Source organism: Danio rerio, chromosome 24 (genome assembly GCF_049306965.1).
Source record: "Danio rerio strain Tuebingen ecotype United States chromosome 24, GRCz12tu, whole genome shotgun sequence".
Lineage (NCBI taxonomy): Eukaryota > Metazoa > Chordata > Actinopteri > Cypriniformes > Danionidae > Danio > Danio rerio.
The window spans coordinates 42432501-42450000 of NC_133199.1; the positions used below are offsets into that span (position 1 = coordinate 42432501).

Sequence of the window (17500 nt, forward strand, 5' to 3'; positions counted from 1 at the left end):
TTTGCCATGATGACAGTAAATAATATTTGACTGGATATTTTTCAAGACACTTCTATACAGCTTAAAGTGACATTTAAAGGCTTAACTAGGTTGATTAGGTTAACTAGGCAGGAAAGAGTAATAAGGCAAGTTGTATAACGATGGTTTGTTCTGTAGAGCAGGGGTTCCCAAACTTTTTCATTCCGGGACAGAGCATTCAAGTCACTTTGAATGTGGCATGGTTGTTGGTGCCAGACAGGCTGGTCTGAGCATTTCAGAAACTGCTTATCTCTTGCGATTTTCACACACAACCATCTCTAGGGTTTACAGAGAATGATCATAAAAAAAGGAAATATCCAGTGAGCGCAGTTCTGTGGGTGCAAATGCCTTGATGATGCCTGAGGTCAGAGGAGAATGGCCAGACTGGTTCCAGCTGATAGAAAAGCACTCGTAACTCAAATAAGCACTCGATACAACCGAGGTCTGCAGAAGAGCATCTCTGAACACACAACACGTCCAACCTTGAGGCAGATGGGCTACAGCAGCAGAAGACCACACCGTGTGCCGCTCCTTTCAGCTAAGAACAGGAAACTGAGGCTGCAATTCACACAGCCTCACCAAAACTGGACAATAGAAGATTGGAGAAACGCTGCCTGCTCTGATGAGTCTCCATTTCTGCTGCCACATTCAGATGGTCAGGTCAGAATTTGGCCTCAACAACATGAAAGCATGGATCCATCGTTCCTTTATAAGCGGTTCAGGCTGGTGGTGGTGTAATGGTGTGGGGGAGATTTTCTTGGCACACTTTGGGCCCATTAGAACCAATCAAGCATTGTGTCAACGACACAGCCTACATGAGTATTGCTGCTGACCATGTCCATCCCTTTATGAGCACATTGTACCCAACTTGTACGCCATGTCATAAAGCGTGAATCATCTCAGACTGGTTTCTTGAACACGACAATGAGTTCACTGTAGTCAAATGGCCTCCACAGTCACCAGATCGTAATCCAATAGAGCTCCTTTGGGATGTGGTGGAATGGGAGATTGGCATCATGAATGTGCAGCCGACAAATCTGCAGCAACTGTGTGATGCTGTCATAAAAATATGGAGCAAATTCTCAGAGGAATATTTCCAGTATCTTTCCAGTACCTAATAAAGTGGCCAGTAAGTGTATATCAAAATTGGAATACACTAAGTATTGTTGTATGCAGCATGATGTCAGGATGTTCTGAGTGTTACATGACCATTTTATGTAGCAAAAGACGTTGTAAGACTTCACAATAAGATTGTGTAAGTGAATACATTTACTAACAAACAAAAAATGAACAACACATTTATTACAGTATCTGCTCACGTTAGTTAATGAAAATAAAGTCGTTCATTGTTAGTTCATGTAAACTCACAGTGCATTAACTAATGAATTTGTATTTTAATAATACATTAGTAAATGTTGAACTATGATTAATAAATGCTGCACAAGTATCCTTCATAATTACTTAATTTTAGTAAATGCATTAAGCAATAAACCTTAATGTAAAGACTCTTCTAAACTAGCAGTACAATTTGAGGCATCAACCATATTTGCAGCACAAAAGGTAAGGATAATGGTGCTGTTTAATTAAATAACTAGCCTAAAGAGGTAATGGTAATCCTTGTCTTAGTGAACGCCCCTAATAAAAAACCGCAGAACAACACCTTCCACAGAACATCACCTGCGCGCTTTAACACACACATATGTTTTATCAACTAAGAATAACAGCTCATTTAAAATTCCGTCCCTGGTTTTTATGTGAGCATAAATATCAGAACATTTGGCTCACAGGTGTTTTTAATTGATCAGGCGTTTCCTGTTGAGTAGATTGTTCACACATGAAAGCGTGGTGAAGTCCCTTAATCCTGCTCAGGTCTTTTGTTTTGCCTGTGAGAGAAAAGCAAGTGGAGTTCGGTTGCCAGAAGAACGAAGAAATTTGCTTAAAAGTCATAACACGAGGGTTTGGGTGTAGTCAAAACAGACGTTTGGCAGAGAAGCTAATTGGAAACTAAAGCTGCCCGAGCTACAAGCTACTTATAATTTGAATTACAAAGAAATGTCTGAAATTATTTAAGCTTTTTTTGAAGTTGCAAGATAGACTGGAGGCTTAGTGGTTAGCACTGTCACCTCACAGAAAGAAGGTCACTGGTTCGAGTCCCGGCTGGGCCAGTTGGCATTTCTGTGTGGAGTTTGCATGTTCTTTTCGGGTTTCCTCCGGGTGAGGAAGCTTACTAGCTTGTTGTTTAGTTAACTTCAACCCAGGCTCTTTCTGGGAATGTAGCCCAGCGGACATTTCTAGAGACAGCGAATTACGTGGCCGCAGTTACGTATGGCCGCATTTCGTTTTTTTCGAGCGAACGCTAGGGGGCGTTGTGACATTGCTCCTCTTCTCCGCGCTCGCCGGCTGACGGCTCGCCTCCGTGTGGAGGGCTCTCCCGCAGCAATCATTTTGTCTGCTTAGCTCGTGTCGTTACGTCGGCAGAGCAGAGGCCCGGAGGAGGGGGAGCCGGCGGCGACAAGTCCGGGTAAGATCGGTTTCAGAAATCAGGTAAGATAAAAAACAGAATCTAAAAAATAAAAGCGATGCGGCGAGAACGCAGTGAGATTCGAAAACGCGGTCAAAATCGGACGAGGGCTTTTCTTTTCCGGATGGCTTTTGCAAATCTTCGCTTGGGTTTAGGGAAGGAGGAGGAGGAGGGTGGCTGGGTCGCCCGCCCAGTCGATGGTACTGTCATTCAGTCAGTCGGACGGTCAGACAGACGGTCGCTCGACAGCGGCCTCCGGCGGCTTTTCACGCGAAAACAGCGCGGGCGCGAAAAGCTTGCGCTAACGAGAGGCGTTCAAGACGCGGAAAAAAAGCGCGCACAGCGGCCTCTGGCAAATTCGCGAAAATAAAAACTGGACAAATACGTACCTCCCAGGAGGTATTTTGCGGTCTCCAGAAATGTCCGCGGGGCTATGTTTCCAGAATGAGCCTGGGTTGGTTAACTTACACAATGAATCAAAGAAATATTATATGGCTTATCAAATTGCAAATAATGGTTAAAATGCCTTTATGTGCAGTTAATCATGATCCATGTGTTTGCTGATGCTTAACTGATGTAGAATTGTGAACAAGTTATTCATGGTTTACTAATTAAACTGAGCTTAACTAATGCATAATTCAAGAACCTTGAAAATGTTTATTTAACCATTAATTACTACTGTATTTATAACTAATGCTTAATGGTGAAGAAATTAACCATTAACTAATCCTTAATTAATGCATTCTTTCGGACCCTTAAAATAAAGTTTTACCATAGTATCTTGTAAAATAACTAGTAAAATAAAAATTACTCTCCTCATGGCAAATTAAAAAGACATTATTAAAAATTGGTTATTATGCTTTAAAATGTGTTGAAATCTTCATTAAACCTCAATTGAAATTTCAAAAAGGGTCAATAATTCTGATGTTAACTGTATGTGAAATGTCTGTATGAACAAGTGTGATTTAAAACCTTTCCATTGACAGAAAAAGGGAGTTTAACAGATCAACAGAGTTTAACTGGGGTGGTTAAGTGTTGTTTGACAAGGTGCGCGCGACATGTCTAAAGAGCGAGAAAGGATGCGGTGGTGAAAGGTGAGAAGCATGCACGATGTGGAGGGAGACATGCAATTTTCGGAATATTATCACTCGTTTGCGGGCCTCCGGAAGTCTCTGTGCATTTGCGGTAAAATCCTGAAACTTCTGGAGACATGGGATGTCTGGAATGCTCTACTAATAATTCTCTCTTCATATAGTTGTATGCTTATTATATATCCATAAAACACTGTGATATAACCGGGCTCGGATCGTATTGCTTTCTCACAACAATCAATCCACTCCAGACATGGTTTCAATCGAGCCGAGACCACCTCATTTAAGTGATCTCAGACCGATTGTTTTGGCGCGGATCCAAGCGCGATTGCTGAATTCACATATTCCAAGCGAATCGCACTAACTGGGCAAACGAGACAGGTTCCGAAACAAATGTCTAGATGTGAAAGCACCCTTAAAGAGGTTTAACCAGTTAAACTCTGCTGTCATTTTGGGATTTCCGCCTGGATTTTTCCTACCCAAATTTAAAAGCTTCCCAAATCCACATGCAGAGGTGTAAATGCAAGAATTTAGTATCATTTTAAAGAAAACCCTTTGAATTTTCATAAAACACTATTGAAAGTGTTTAAAATATTTGTATGTGTTGTCTGTGTCATAATAAACACCAAAAAAGAGGCGCTTTTTGTATTTTTTTTTTTATAAACTCAAATTTGAAAAGTGTACCTTTTAGGTTCTGTGCGGTCTTGGTTGCTGTAATTAATTTTGGTGGTTCCTGCACATGTCTGTAATCATAGGAAAAAAGAAAAATGTCTCTAGCGATAATCTGTGTAAAAGTTATTGTATTCCAACTGACGAGAGGTGCTGTACAAGTCACAGGGAGCGATCATTGTTTTCATATTTCCAATTTTTTTTTGTTTGATCAAACATAATTCACTGTGTTTGTACCACGTCAGACATATAAAAGCACATCACTTCACAGTGTTTACTTATGCACATCATCTCAAAAACAGAGGAGAATGGGAGAATGAAACGCACAGCATAAGGTAAGAGATGACAGCTGTCTGTGCTATCTGGGGCTGCTTATTGATCATAATTGTAATGTTTTCACTTTTGAACCATGGAGACACCGCGATTCATTCAGCAATTGTTTGATATGTGAATATAATTCAGTAGAAAGAATGCTAGAACCGTATGAGCACTAGCAAGAGCTTTCATTTGAGCTATAACTTGTACATGTGTCATATGTGAACCATATGAAAAACATAAACATTAACAAATATTCAATACCCAGCTCGAGTATCCAAAATACTGTGTATTAAAGTGTAAAAAAACTTTTGTACAGTAGAATAAAAACCAAAGTGATGCATATGTGCATAAAATATAGATTCTACACTTTCAAACGAAACCACTTACGGGGGTCTGATGCAATGCTAGCCCTTTCGCTGGAATGCAGTGAATGCACCATTCTTTGCTTTTGAATTGCTGTATTTAAATTTCTGTCGAGTTTCGTCTGGTGCAAACAGCCAAATTGTGTATCACTGCAAATCTCTTCATGTAGCACGTTGTCAGTACACAGGGTTACAATTTAACCTGCTCACCTAACGTTTACATTGGTAATATGTATATTATTTGCTAATTAATAACCCTATGTGGAACTCTGAATCTGCATCTCAATTCAGAGTCTGCTACTATCCACTGGAGATCGCATTTCGGTGACGGACACACACTTTGAGAGCCTTCCTGACTGAATAAATGAAATATGCTGTTTTCTATCAAGGCAACCTGGGGTGCTGAAATATAATTGGATAAACTGGCATTGGGCGGGTTAAATCAAAACCAAAACAAACAGAGCTATTCCAGCACGGAAAACACATGTTCAGAGCAGAATATCTGACTTCAGAATTGTTTTTCAGATAAACAAGAATGTTTACTTAGCATGTTTCTTAAATATATGCAGACATATTATATTTCAATGCTTTAGAGGAGTCAGAAACTAACATAGAGCACCTTTAAATGCAGATGTTTGATACATAACGAACAACAATCTCTAGAAAACTGTATACAAAATCGGACAGGTTTGCTGGAATTCCCTTCAAAAACAAAACTGGATGCTTATTCGAATTCAAACTCCCTAAAAAACAGGAGAATGCTAGATTAGTCAAGTCAATCTCTCTCTCTTCAGCGGACATATTTTTAATCTTTCCAACTCGTATTCAACTGAACAGGCCTTTCACTTGCTGAAGAGTGACTCACAGCGAAACTCACAGAAACAGGCAACAGCTGGAAGTTTCTTCTCTCAAGGTTTGGCACGGGACGGTATGCAAAACTAGCGACGTTGATGAGTTACAGACACGCCGTCGTTATTTCTAGCTGGAGATCTCCGACTAAATGCTACGTTTTATACGCTTTATATTTGTTTTGAAATGTCAAAATACTTACACTCACATAAAACGGAGTAATAGGGCGCTGAGAGTGCTTTATTTATTAATTTACTTAATTGGTTACATGTGTTTAGACCAGCCAAACATAAAAGGTGGCATTTAGTATTTTTTTGGGGGGGTTTACAGTATCTTAACAGGAAATATGGAGTCCAAATTTTTAGATGGCTTTGGTTTTTATGCAAACACAAACAATTTTTTTTAACAAGTTCTCCGACAAATGTGTCCTTTGAATTGCTGCACGCAAAGAAACAAAACGACAAGCTGGTTCCAAAACACATAATCGTTGGCAGACTAACAAATAAACAGGAAGATAAACACATCTCTACAAGGTTCCTCCACAGCGTCACAGCTTTATATCATTAACGCTCTGTGTGGCGTTTTTTTTTTTCTCCCTCGGAAACAGCATGTTTTGGTTTGTGACGTATAGGAAATCTAAGGCAGTAAAAGTGGGCTTGTGTGTGTGTTTAATGAGGATATGGTTAGTACTCGTACTTCCAGTGTCCTGTGCAGGTGGCCATGAGTGGCATACATATACAGTTGAAACCAGAAGTTTACATACTCTCTAAAATGAGGAGCATAACCATTTTTTTTAAATGTCTGATGGTGAATCATACTAAACATTTACTATTTAGGTCTGTTAGGATTACCTAAATCATATACATTAGCTAAATGCCAGAATAATAAGAGATTTTTTTGGGGAGAATTTTTTATTAATTTCTAGACAGTCAAAAGTTTACACACATTTCCTTCGTATTTTTAGCTTTGCTTTTAAACTGTATAACTTTGGTCAAATGTTTTGGGTATCCTTCCACAAGCTTGTCATAATAGTTTGCAGGAGTTTTGGCCCATTCCTCCTGACAGAATTGGTGTAACTGTCAGATTTGTTGGCTGTCTTGCTCGCACAAGCTTTTTCAACTCTACCCACTCATTTTCTATAGGATTGAGATCAGGGCTTTGTGATGGCCACTCCAAAACATTCACTCTGTTGTCCTTAAAGCACGTTTTAACTAATTTGGCAGTATGCTTAAGGTCATGGTCTGTTTGGAAGACCCATGTGTGGCCAAGTTTTAATTTCCTGGCTGATGTCTTGAGATGTTGCTTCAGTATTTCTACATAATGTTCTTTCTTCATGATGCCATCTATGCTGTGAAGTGGACCAGTCCCTCCTGCAGCAAAACAGACCCTCAACATGATGCTGCCGCCCCTATACTTCACAGTTGGGATGGGGTTCCTAGGCTTGTAAGCTTTCCCCTTTGTCCTCCAAATGTAACACTGGTCATAATGGCCAAACAGTTCAATCTTAGCTCCATCAGACCACAGGACATCTCTAAAGATTAGTCTTTTTCCCTTTCTGCAAACTGTAATCTTGTTTTTTTTTTTTTTTTGTTGATTCTGACTTGTTGATTTTCCTTGTTGTCACAGAAGGAAGCAGTGTGTTTGAGGTTCTCCTTAAATACTATTCTACAGTTGTGCCTCCAATGAACTCAAATGTTGTCAACTAGCCAATCAGAAACTTCCAAACCTTGACATCATCATCTGAGCTTCATCAGAGGCAGAATAATCTTATTGTATGTAAACTTGACTTTTAAGAAAAAGTTTTAACAATTTCTCAAACAATATCTCTCTCATTATTCTGCTATTAGGCATAACAGAAGCAAATGTGATCATCCTAACTTACCTGAAAGAGAAAAAGTTTAGTCACATTAACATCTGACTTTTTTTAAACGTTTTTTTATACAGTGTATGTAAACTTCTGGTTTCGCTACAGAGCAGAGATGGAACGGAACTTAGTACAAGTACTTCGGTTTTTCAGGTACCATTACTTTGTGTCACTATTTATTTTTCTGATAACTGCTTACTTTTACTCATTACACCTTTTTTAACATAAATATCTATACTGCCTACTTTTACTGCCTGTTTGGTGGCACAAACTTTATTATTTCTTGGACTTTTTGAACTCCTATATGAATCAATCTACTCTAACCACACAGCAAAGCACTAACAACCGCTCATAACACTGTAGTAACCCCAAAAGAACACAGTAACAGCCCCTTACAACACCTTAGAAGCTGCATAGCAATGCACTAACAACAGCTCCTAACACCCTAGTAACTGCATTGCAACACAGCAACAACCCACATAAAACCCCAGCAATTCCATAACAACACACTAACAACAACCACCTAACATCATAGTAACCACATACTGTACAAACATACTAACAGCCAATCATAACACCCGAGCAACCACATAACAACCCACTAACAACAGCCTATAACACCCTAGCAACATCATAGCAAAGCACTAGCAACAGCTCATAACACTATAGTAACCCCATTGCAACACACACAGAAACACTCATAACATCTTAGCAACCCCATAGCAACACACTAAACAACAGCTCAAAACACCCTAGCAACCTCATAGCAGCATACTAACAACAAACAACATAGTACCACATATTGACATACTGACAGTCACTCATAACACCCTAGCAATCACATAACAACACACTAACAACAGCTCCTAAAACACTAGCAACCCTATAGCAACACATTAACAACAACCACTTTACACCATAGTAACCACAAGGTAACACAATAACAGCCGCTAACAACACCCTAGCAACCACAAAGCAAGGCACTAGCAACAGCTTAAACCACTGCAGTAACCCCACAGCAACACACTAAACAACAGCTCATAATACCCTACAGTAACAACACACTAACAACAAACACCATAGTAACCACATATTAAAATACTGGCAGTCACTCATACACCCTAGCAACCACATAACAACATACTAACAACAGCTCCTAAAAGCCTAGCAACCCCGTAGCAACACATTAACAACAACCTTTTTACACCATAGTAACCACATAGTAACACAATAACATTTATAACACCCTAGCAACCACATAGCAAAGCACTAGCAACAGCTCAAACTACTGAAGTAACCCCATAGCAATACATTAAACAACAGCTCATAACAACCTAGCAACCTCATAGCAACACACTAACAACAAACACCATAGTAGCCACATATAAACATACTGGCAGTCACTCATACACCCTAGCAACCACATAACAACATACTAACAACAGCTCCTAAAACCCTAGCCACCCCATAGCAACACATTAACCACAACCTCTTTACACCATAGTAACCACATAGTAACACAATAACATTTATAACACCCTAGCAACCACATAGCAAAGCATTAGCAACAGCTCAAACCACTGCAGTAACCCCATAGCAACACAGTAAAAAACAGCTCATAACACCCTAGCAACCTCATAGCAACACACTTACAACAAACACCATAGTAACCACATATAAACATACTGGCAGCCACTCATAACACCCTAGCAACAACATAACAACACACCAACAACAACTCCCAAGCAACCCCATAGCAAGCCCCTCATAACACCCTAGCAACAGCAAAGCAACACACTAAACAACAGCTTATAACACCCTAGCAACCTCAGAGCAACACATTAACAACAACCTCCTACCACCGTAGTAACTACATACTAACATTTTGACTGCCACTTACAACACCCAAGCAACCACATAGCAACATACTAACAACAGCTCATAACACTCTAGCAACCACATAATAACAAACTAACAGCCACTTACAAAACCAACACATTAACAACAACTCATAACATCCTAGCAACCACATAGCAAAACATTAACAACTCATAACACCCTAGCAACCACATAGCAACACACTAACAACAGCTCATAACACCCTAGCAACCACATCATAACAAACAGCCACTAAAAAAACTAACACATTAACGACATCCCATAACATCCCAGAACACATAGCAACACACTAACAACTCATAACACCCTAACAACCACATAGCAGCACACTAACAACCCCTTATCCTAGCAACCATGCAGCAACACATTAACAACAGATCATAGCACCCTAGCAACCACATAATAACAAACTAACAGCCACTAACAAAGCTAACACATTAACAACATCCCATAACATCCCAGCAACCACATAGCAACACACTAACAACTCAAAACACCCTAGCAACCACATAGCAGCACACTAAAAGCCCCTCGTGACACCCTTGCAACCATGTACTGTAGCAACACATCATCAGCTCATAAAAGCCCAGCAATGGCATAGCAATACACTAACATCCACCCAGAACACCCTAACAACCACATAGCAACAACAACAACACTCTCTAGCATCGTCATAGCAACATAAGTTTTGAAGGACACACGTTCAGCATCAAATGTTAAGAAAGTAGCTGTGCTTAATTCAACCGTCAGCCTCTCTGCTTGCGGTCCGCCACTCATTAGTCTGTTATAACTCTGCTAATCTCTTTGTCCTTGTTCTCTCAGCTGAACGGGGGGATGATTTTAACGAGATCACACTGAACCACTGCCAGGTCGGGCACAAAATCGGCAGGAGTCCTTGGCGTGTGTCGAGGCGAGAAAACGAGCGAGTGGAGCGTGTACTGGGGGTCATTCAGAGACGGGGCCACCAAACCGCAGCAGATGGCAAGAGCCGAGAGGTGAGAGGAGGCACAAATAGGAAACTCACAGAGCCGCGAATGCATCTCTGACTTTCATTTTAGGAAAGAAAACTACTGAGCTTATTCTGAACGGCGGAAGTGCGCTCCTTACTGAAATTGTTTTATCAAATCCAATTAAAGTTGCCTATGGGAGAAATTACTTGGAATAACAAACGGCAGAAAACACTCAATTGAATCGCATTACAAACGTGTGTGTTATTTACAAAACGTAAATACAATATAAACATAATTAGAAAACATCAGTTTGCAACATTAAGCAGGATAACAAGCTGTTTTTACGACTAAAAATGAATGGAAATTATCTACTTTAACCTCACAGCAAAGCTCTAACATAACACTCTAGTAACCCCATAACAACACACCTACAGTCCCTCATATCAGCCTAGCAACTGCATAACAACACACTATCAACAGCTCCTAAAACCCTAGTAACAGCATAGAAACATGGTATCAGTCCCTCATAGCAACCAAACAGCAACACACTAACAGCCCCTCATAACACCTTAGCAACTGCAAAGCAACACACTAAACAACAGATTATAACACCATAGTAACCTCATAGTAACATACTAACAGCCACTCATAACACCCTAGCAACCCCATAGCAACACTTTAACAACAGCCTCCTAACCCCAGAGTAACCACATAGTAACATACTAACAGCCACTCATAACACCCTAGCAACCAAATAGCAACACACTAACAACAGCCTCCTTACACCATAGTAACCACATAGCAACATACTAACAACCACTCATAACCCCATATCAACCCCCATAGCAACACAGTAAAAACACCCTCCTAACACCATAGTAACATACTAACAGCTTCTCAGAACAGCCCAGCAACCTCCATAGCAACACAATAACAGCCTCCTAACACCATAGTAACCACATGGCAACAAACTAACAGCCCCTCATAACACCGTAGCAACCCCATAGCAACACACTAACCACAGCCTCCTCACCACATAGTAACATACTAACAGCCACTCATAACACCCTAGCAACCAAATAGCAACACACTAATAACAGCCTCCTTTCACCATAGTAACCAGATAGGAACACACTAACAACCACTCATAACACCATAGCAACCGCCATAGCAACACAGTAACAACAGCCTCCTAACACCATAGTAACATACTAATATCTACTCAGAACAGCCCAGCAACCCCCCTAGCAACACAATAACAGCCTCCTAACACCATAGTAACCACATGGCAACATACTAACAGCCCCTCATAACACCCTAGCAACCCCATAGCTACACACTAACCACAGCCTCCTCACCCCAGAGTAACCACATAGTAACATACTAACAGCCCCTCATAACACCCTATCAACCAAATAGCAACACACTAACAACAGCCTCCCAACACCATAGTAACCACATAGTAACATACTAACAACCACTCATAACACCATAGCAACCCCCATAGCAACACAGTAACAACAGCCTCCTAACACCATAGTAACATAATAACAGCTACTCAGAACAGCCCAGCAACCCCCATAGCAACACAATAACAGCCTCCTAACACCATAGTAACCACATGGCAACATCCTAACAGCCCCTCATAACACCCTAGCAACCAAATAGCAACACACTAACAACAGCCTCCTAACACCATAGTAACCACATAGTAACATACTAACAACCACTCATAACACCATAGCAACCCCCATAGCAACACAGTAACAACAGCCTCCTAACACCATAGTAACCACATAGTAACACACTAACAACCACTCATAACAACCTAGTAACCACATAGTACATACTAACAGTTCCTCATAACACCCTAGCAACCCCATAGCAACACACTATCAACAACCTCCTAACACTATAGTAACCATTTGATAACATGCTTATAGCCCCTCACAACACCCAAGCAACCCCATAGCTATAGACTAACAACAGCCTCTTAACACCATAGTTACACAAACAGTCACTCATAATACCCTAGCAACCCCCATAGCAACACACTAACAGCATCCTAACACCACAGTAACCTCGTAGAAACATACTAACAGCCCCTCATAACACCCTAGCAACCCCATAGACATTTATTCAGAAATATTGTTTAAATGTAAGTGTTTTACTAAACTAAAAGCATTTAGTCTAGTAATTAAGTTAATAAGCAACTGTATGTATTAATAATTAGCAATTACCTAAATTTTTGAAGTAACTCACCTAATGCTGGTATAAAAGAACGGGAAATTAGACGAGGCAGAGAGATTTATGGGAGACATTAGTGATACTAACGGAGTGTCAGGACTGCCCGACTGGACCATTCGGACATGATATATCTTTCCTGACTCAGAGATTAATACATTCACAGGATTCAGCTAATTTTTAGTTCAGCGATAACACTGCTGTCTGATAAGATGAGTATCTGCAGCTGCCGCTGATCTTATGGATACGAATACGGATAACATACTGTGGACTATATGGATACGAATGCATGTACTGTAAATCAGGGGCTCTCAAGTTTTTTTTACTTCGGAGCCCACTTCTTTCTCCGATTAATTTTTGAAGGCCCACCTGTCTGACATTTTCTCTAAAATGTTTGTATGAAATGTAATTACAGTATTACCATATATATATATATATATATATATATATATATATATATATATATATATATATATATATATATATATATATATATATATGTATATATATATATATATATATATATATATATATATATATATATATATATATATATATATATATATATATATATATATATATATATGTATATATATATGAAAAAAAAATATATATATATATATTCAAAAAAAAAATATATATATACTTAAAAAAAATATATATATATATATGTATATATATATATATATATATATATACACACACATACATACAACAGTTCTCTCTGGTTCTCGAATTTGATTGGGTGACAGCCGTGATATATTTAAGTAATATCAGCACCCGTACAGCCTCTTTACCCTTTGTGTATTACTCCACCCACATACAGCCAGCAACAAGCAGACACTACAGATCTAAAGTTTAAAAGAGGCACGCTCAGCTGTTTAACTGTCAGCTTATGATTTGAATCTGGAAGAAAGTAGTTCCTCATACAAAAGGGTTGTTGAGACTCTCCATGTTTGATTTTGTTTTTATATACACAATTATGTCGTCAAACTGTTCATACTTTGGTTACATCTCAGATTGATTACTGTAACTCGCTCCTATCTGGCATCCCGGATAAACAAATTCATAGACTACAGTTAATTCAGAATGTAGCGGCTAGGATAGCTACCTGCTCACATCCTTCTGATCACATAACTCCAATTCTCTTTCACCTGCACTGGCTCCCTGTTCACTATCGTATACAATACAAAATCCTTCTCTTAACATACAAAGCTCTTCATAACCTGGCCCCCCTCTTTCTTGCTGATATTCTTCATTTGTACAGTCTACAGGAGTTTTTCTGGGAGAAATAACAAAATGGGAGGGTGGCGGGAGATGGGTCTGAAGTACCGGAGACTTCCTTGAAAAATGTGAGCGTTGGCAGGTATGAATCCAAGATCAAAGCATGAAATTATGACTCATTCAATATTTATTTTTCACTAGTTTTGTGCACAGTGAAAATTTTCCAACCCAGGCTCATTGTGGAAACGTAGCCTCGTGGACGTTTCTGGAGGCCACGAAATACGTCGGGAGGTACGTATTTGTGCAGTTTTTGTTTTCGCGAATCCGCAAGAGGCGGCTGTGCCGCGCTTTTTCGCATCTCGAACGCCTCTCGGGAGCGCGCGCCATTCGCGCTCGCGCTGTTCTCGTGCGAAAAGACGCCAGAGGCCACTATCGAGCGACCGTCTGTCCGACTGACGGACTGAATGACTGAACGATCGGCCGACCCAGCCTCCTCCTTCCCTAAACCCAAACGACGATTTACAAAAGCCATTCAAAAAAAAAAAGCAAAAGCCCTCGTCCGATTTTGACCACGTTTTCGGATCTCGCTGCGTTTTCGCCCGTCACGAACTCGTTTGCTTTTATTTTTGGATTCTGTTTTTCATCCTACCTGATTTCTGGAACCGTTCTTCCCCGGACTCGAACCCGGTCGTTGTCGCGGCCAGCTCCTTCTCCTCTGCGCCTCCGCTCTGCCGACGTAACACTACGAGCTAAGCGGACAAACTGGTTGCGGCGGTAAAGCCCTCCACACGGAGCTGAGTGAGCCGTCACAGCCGGCTAACGTGAAGAAGAGGAGCGGCCTCACACCGCCCCGTAGCGTTCGCTCGAAAAAAACAAATGCGGCCATACATACCTCCAGCCACGTAAATCGCGGGCTCCAGAAACGTATGCAGGGCTACGTTTTCAGATTGAGCTTGGGTTGAAATTTTCATTTGCTAAACATTTTAATGATGCTACTTGACCGATAATCTGCTTTACAAATGATTTTGATTTACTTACTTTATAACAGATAGTCGCCTTCTGAAACCCTAAATTGAAACCATTTACAAAATAAGGTTTATAAACGCACTTTTGTATTTTTAATTACACAATAGTGTTTTAGAGGGCTGAAAATGTGGTTTAAGCAACAGCACCATTATGATCTCTGCAGATTTGAGTACACTGATATCACATCAACATTCTCCTAAAGTGTTGAGTGTCCTGCATTTCTGCTTCACACCACTGCACTGCACAGTGTAAATCACTGTTAATATGGACGCCAAAATAAACAAACGCTGCTTTCCCGAGTGGCGTAAAACAGCTCTGACGCTGCTGTCAGTAATGTGGGCTGTTCAGACACGTCCTAAGAGAAGAGTTTATGTAAAGATTAACATACTGTAAGACAGACATACACAAACACAGATCTCCGTCTCGCACTCGTGTGTCAGTCTGTATGTGTTCGGTGGAATGTTTCCAGAATTAATACAGATACAGCTTAAGAGATCCAAGTCCAATAAATCAAGTTCAGACGTGAGATGCCATGAGAATTAACCTTCACGTTTCTGCCAGGTGATGCTTGCGTAACACCACACTGAAGCTCTGTTGAAATGTGCATTGAGCCGCCTATCTAGACAGCACAATTACGCTGCTTTAAATGACTTATTTTTATTTCACATTAAAAAAAGGCAATTCCAGAATTAACTGAAACAATCTCTAGTCAAAAAAAAAAAAAGTGTCAGACGTCTAATTTGTTTATCCAAGCAACATTTGATGGTATTATTAATGTAATGTTTCATTTAATACTGAAATGTTTTAAAAATGTATAATTAAATCCAGCACAGGCTCACTGGGAAAATGTACCCCCGCCATACCTGACAACATTGTGATGTGAAAATAAGGGATATACCCACAATAACCCCCCATCACTTTAAAAATGCACACATCTATCGTTATAATGAAAGCATTTGATAGTTTTTTCTAACTTTTTATGCTCATTTAGGACAAAATTAGTTGTGTTTGAAAACAAAAACCCATCAAGATAAACATCTTTAGATTATTATTTATTATTATTATTATTAATATTAATAATGTGTATGTCTGTTCAAACGTGCACCCAAAACCCAGACTTTCGCTCCGCTTCAAGATGTGTGTACAGAATTTGGTTTTAAAGGATTAGTTCCCCACAAAATGTCCATTTACTCTGTTTTTCAACAATCAAATATATAAAAAAATAATTACGTTAACCACGTCTAGACAGACCTGGGGCCTCATGTACGAAGACTTGCGTGGAAATCTTACTAAAACATTGCCTACGCACAAAGCTGTAAATGTGCGTACGCAGAAAAAAATTCAGATGTATGAAACACTGCGTACGCCGAATCTCACGCATATTCTTTTGTACATCCGAATGAACGTGAAACTGAGCGCAACATGCACGAGCACAAAACCCCTCCCTGCCTCCTCCCCCGTATGAATATGCTAATGACCATGCTAATGGCAAAACCTAACGAAAAAGCAAAGGCAAAAGCAAGCAAGAAAAGAAAATTTGAACAGAATGTGAATTGGAGGTGCAGCTTGCGGAGGTAGACCGGAGAAAAGCGGTGTTATTTGCAAGTTTGTTCTCCGGAATTAACAACAAAAGAAAAAAATGAGTGGGAGAGTTTAGCTGATGCGGTTAACACAGTTGGGTCTGAACATCGCACAGAGTGAATTAAAAAAGAAATAGTGTGGTTTGTATCTGAAAAATGTTGCAGGACCCTTAACAGTCTCAGTGGTGCAACTCGTAAGACGCATGTGATCATGTATTGACACGTTCGAGCATGAACTCGGCTCGAATCCAGCGTCTGATAAACTCTATCTTATTTTTTCCCCCGCTACATATCAGATTTTGCCAACTATTTATCACGAGAAAGACAAGTAGGAATCATCAATAAGTTCATATCAATAAGCATCATATTTTATTTGCACATTTATTGAATGGAAATGTTTCTGATTCACGCATGCAAATTCATCTTCAGATAGTGTCTTTATAGCAATGTGCGTGCAGTAGATCGCTCAGATTACATTGGGAAAACAGGCGACCGCTGCAAATTGTGCTTTAATGTTTAGCTGGTCAACTGTATGGTATGGAAACCTTATATACCTGCTAGATGAACCCGTCTCATACAGCTGCCATTGCAAGGCTCAGACACTTTGTAGGGAGGAATTTAACACAACTGCCTCTAGGAGTCGCCAATGGAAATAAAACAGACACGCACAAAAAATGTGCGTATGCCAGCCATAAAGCTGCCGTGAAGCTGCGCACATTCCCACGTTCAGTTCATTGTTAGTAAATCCAAACGTGATCGATTCTGAGCGTGAAACCTGGCGTACGCAAAGTTTTTGTGCGTACGCAGCGTTGATACATGAGGCCCCTGATCTGAGAATTGAACTAAAAACAGGAAGCAGATATTCAAATTTAAATTTAAGATTAG

General features: G+C 39.9%; 1 protein-coding gene across 4 annotated transcripts in view; it reads right to left on the reverse strand.

Moving 5' to 3' along the window:
* ntn2 (netrin 2) overlaps positions 1-17500 on the reverse strand; it is a 70274-nt gene that overhangs the window by 19476 nt on the left and 33298 nt on the right. The gene's annotated exons all lie outside the window — the stretch shown is intronic.